The following is a 4,924-nucleotide window of genomic DNA, read 5'->3' as shown; positions in this document are numbered from 1 at the left end:
TAAAAGGTTACATGGTACGTAACTTTACTTTACTGGCGATGTCAGTCACGGTCTGTAGAATGTGTAGTGTGAATGTGTGACTGGTGTTGCCAGATGGGAAAGGACATATTATCGTTTTGATTGATTGATTGAAACTTTTATTAGTAGATTGCACAGTTCAGTACATATTCCGTACAACTGACCACTAAATGGTAACACCCGAATAAGTTTTTCAACTTGTTTAAGTCGGGGTCCATGTAAATCATCCATATCCATCCTCTTCTGCTTACCCGAGGTCGGATCGCGGGGGCAGCAGCCTAAGCAGGGAAGCCCAGACTTCCCTCTCCCCAGCCACTTCGTCTAGCTCTTCCCAGGGGATCCCGAGGCGTTCCCAGGCCAGCCGGGAGACATAGTCTTCCCAACGTGTCCTGGGTCTTCCCCGTGGCCTCCTACCGGTCGGACGTCTAAACACCTCCCTAGGGAGGCATTCGGGTGGCATCCTGACCAGATGCCCGAACCACCTGATCTGGCTCCTCTCGATGTGGAGGAGCAGCGGCTTTACTTTGGAGCTCCTCTCGGATGGCATTGCTTCTCACCCTATCTCCACCACACGGCGGAGTAAACTAATTTCGGCCGCTTGTACCCGTGATCTTGTCCTTTCGGTCATGACCCAAAGCTCATGACCATAGGTGAGTATGGGAACGTAGATCGACCGTTAAATTGAGAGCTTTGCCTTCCGGCTCAGCTCCTTCTTCACCACAACGGATAGATACAACGTCCGCATTTCTGAAGACGCCGCACCAATCCGCCTGTTGATCTCACGATCCACTCTTCCCTCACTCGTGAACAAGACTTTTTTTTTTTTTTTTTTTTACTATAATTCGTGCTGGGTCCAGACGGACACGTCGCTGGGTCCGGACATGGACTGCGGTCCGCCTGTTGAAGATCACTGTACTAGGTCATAAAATCAGTGTCAGTTGAGTCCGTCCATAGGTTGCCTGTAGGGATTTTTAATGTCCAGCAGATGTCAGTATTTAGTGACAGAGTATCGACACAGTATCAATACAGTTTTGCAATGTGTCGAAACGCTTCATGACGCCTCATCAACCCATCACCAGCATTAGCTTCGAATGCCACTTGTTTTCCATTTTTTGTACTACTTTGATATTTTGTGGAATAAATAATGTTCCAACCTGCACGCCCTGTCCGGAGTGGCCCGTCTGCATTCGGAAGAACGAAACACGTCAAACGTGACAGCTGCTTTTGAAAAGTAAGAGCCAAATAGGTCTTTACTAAGAAATATTTTTCTGTATATGACAGTATTTCTAATCAGAATCAGAAATGCTTTAATAATCCTTGAGGGGAAATTGAGATTTTCAGCACAATGCCATTCAAAAGCAGATAAATATTACAGGGAGACAGAACAGGATCGCTGATGGGTCTGCCAACTTCTGGCACACCTTACAATAAAGGTGATAAACAGGTAAACTCTGGAGGAGTTAAGAAAAAAAAAAAAAATTACACTGTCCACATCTGACCTGAGATCAGTTCTTGTGGGCAGGTGCACATCATACCTGGGATCAGTTCTTGTGGCCATGTCCACATCTGACCTGAGATCAGTTATTATGGGCAGGTGCACATACCTGCCCACATATGACCTGAGATCAGTTATTACGGGCATGTCCACGTTTGACCTGAGATCAGTTCTTGTGGGCAGTTGCACATCTGACCTGGGATCAGTTCTTGTGGCCATGTCCACATCTGACCTGAGATAAGTTATTTTGGGCAGGTGCACATCTGACCTGGGATCAGTTATTATGGGCAGGAGAACATCTGACCTGAGATCAGTTATTGTGGGCAGGTGAACATCTGACCTGGGATCAGTTCTTGTGGCCATGTCCACATCTGACCTGAGATCAGTTATTTTGGGCAGGTGCACATCTGACCTGGGATCAGTTATTATGGCCAGGAGAACATCTGACCTGAGATCACTTATTGTGGGCAGGTGCACATCTGACCTAGGATCAGTTCTTGTGGGCCATGTCCATATATGACCTGGGATCAGTTATTATGGGCAGGTGCACATCTGACCTGGGATCAGTTATTATGGGCAGGTGCACATCTGACCTGGGATCAGTTATTATGGGCAGGTGTACATACCTGCCCACATCTGACCTGGGATCAGTTATTATGGGCAGGTGCACATCTGACCTGGGATCAGTTCTTGTGGGCCATGTCCACATATGACCTGGGACCTAGGAGACCGAAAGCAATGGATGTCTAGCGGGTCTAACATGATACTGTGAAAGTTCAATGTATAGTGGATCTAAAACAACCGTGAGAGTCCAGTCCAAAGTGGATCCAACACAGTAGCGAGAGTCCCGTCCAAAGTGGAGCCAGCAGGAAACCATCCTAAGCGGAGGCGGACCAGCAGCGCAGAGATGTCCCCAGCCGCTACACAGGCCAGCGGTCCATCTTGGGTCCGGACTCTAATGGCCACCAGACCAGACCCCCTCCACAAGAGAGAGTGGGACAGAGGATCACGCTTATCCTCCTTATTATGTCCTGGGCATGATGTTAAAGTGCATCTGGCAGTGGAGGCTCCTCTATTGGGTCTTGGGGCACTAGGAGGTTAACCCCTTTACTACTGTTACCCCAGGTGACCCTTGGCAAAGGCCTAGTACCTGACTGCTCCCTAGTCAGGAATACGGTGAAGACCTCATCGGCGGAGCAGGTGGAAGACGGCAGGTTTAAGAACTACCGCAATGGCTGTGATGGCGGAAGAAGGCTGCAGCAGTAAAGGGTCCCCAGTCGTCTTGGACTCCATGCCACTGGAACCTGACCTAGGCTGACCATATTCTGAAATCCCCAAAAGAGGACACATAGCGCCTTGCATGGCAGCTCCATCCATCAGTGTGTGAATGTGTGTGTGAATGGGTAAATGTGGAAGTAGTGTCAAAGCGCTTTGAGTACCTTGAAGGTAGAAAAGCGCTATACAAGTACAACCCATTTATCATTATATATGCGTGCCAAGTCCTGGACTAGGTGAAAATTTGCCAATGATACTTGAACTTGCTTTATAAATAATATATTTATTTAAATAAAGCATTTTTTCTCCTCTGTTGACAGCAGTGTTGGTGCTAGGAGTTTTCTAAATGGGGTCCCATGTACCCTATCAACTCATAAAAATGGAGTCCCACAGTAAATTTTTGGGATCCCACATTTTTGTAGGCGTTTTGAAAACAAATGATAAACGTATGCATTATCCTGTTATATGTCACATTCTATACTGTGTTTTTGCCTTAAACGTTACTTAATTCATTAAGAGAAATAATTTAAAACAAAAACTAATTTGTATACATACGTAAATGTATTCAGTTATAAACATTCATTGACTTTCTTCTTTCCTTCATGGATCTAAACTTTACCGCTGCTGTTATTTTTTTCCCATGTTTTTATTTAATAAGTTGTAGGTGTATTTATTTCAGTGTAAAAAGTGTTTTGCTTCGGTCATGAAATGATGATAATGGTGCACCAGGGCATACATACATTTTATATTTAATGCTTAAATCTCTGGATTCTACATCAACTTCAGATGTATTTCTCATTTCAAAATGTTTTCGTTTTTTTTTATGTTGTTTTTTTGTTTGTTTGTTTTCTGCCCTTTTTTGTCAAACAAAACTATGTTTTTTTATGGCAAACACACAAAATATGCAAAGATCTTCCACCAAAAATATTTTTCAAAGTGGAATATTTGATGTGATGTTAATCGGAGCCTTGGATAGGTCAATAATTCATAATAACAATGATTTTGATTCAATATTATGTTTTGAGCAATGACAGTTTGATCTACTTATCTATTAATAAAAGTTTCAATCAATCAATCATTCCATCCACTCCCTCGTTCTCTCTGACTCTGACCCTCCCTCACGAATGATGCTGCCTGCTCACCTTCACAATTAGTTTTGTTTTAACCCCTTCTCAACCCTGGACGTGCATTAAAAATACACGCAACCCTGACTCAAAATGCCGGACATTTGAGGCATTTAAGAAACCCTGCCCGGACAGCACCGCAAAAGAGGACATGTCCAGGGAAAAGTATGGTCAGTCTACCCTGACCCGATTTTGTCAAGGATCGTGTGGTGACAAAGCATCTCATTATTGGGGTATTTGGTTAAAAGATTATAGTATACATACTATAATCTTTCAACCAATTTTTTTTTTTTTAAAAACAACAACAAATTCAAAAGGATTTCCTTCGTAAAAAAAAAAAAACATGATTGAAGATAAGAACACTGTGTTTCATGGACCTCAAGTAGAAATTGAATGTGCATATGAAAACAACACAAGCATTACAAACAAAGTAATATGGCGGAAACTAAATTATAAAAATAAATGTGAAAATTGTGCAAGATGGCACCTTATGGACATTTGAGATAAACATACCAACAAATGTAAGAATGTATGTCCATATAGATGAAAATAGTGTTCATATATATGCGATCTAGTCTCAGACATTGGGTTGCATGTTTACGGCCAAAATAATAACTAAGATTTTTTTTTTTAATCAATATTAATCACAATTATTAATTATGTTATTTTAACCCAATGCGGCCCCCGGGTCAAAACGTTTGGGGATCACTGATGTACACAGTAGCATTCTAGTCCGAATGATATCCATCCATCCATCCATCATCTTCCGCTTATCCGAGGTCGGGTCGCGGGGGCAACAGCCTAAGCAGGGAAACCCAGACTTCCCTCTCCCCAGCCACTTCGTCTAGCTCTTCCCGGGGGATCCCGAGGCGTTCCCAGGCCAGCCGGGAGACATAGTCTTCCCAACGTGTCCTGGGTCTTCCCCGTGGCCTCCTACCAGTTGGACGTGCCCTAAACACCTCCCTAGGGAGGCGTTCGGGTGGCATCCTGACCAGATGCCCGAACCACCTCA

This window comes from Nerophis ophidion, linkage group LG12, assembly GCF_033978795.1.
Source record: "Nerophis ophidion isolate RoL-2023_Sa linkage group LG12, RoL_Noph_v1.0, whole genome shotgun sequence".
NCBI lineage: Eukaryota > Metazoa > Chordata > Actinopteri > Syngnathiformes > Syngnathidae > Nerophis > Nerophis ophidion.
The sequence above is the reverse complement of the archived record's forward strand: the minus strand, read 5'-3'. Positions refer to the sequence as shown.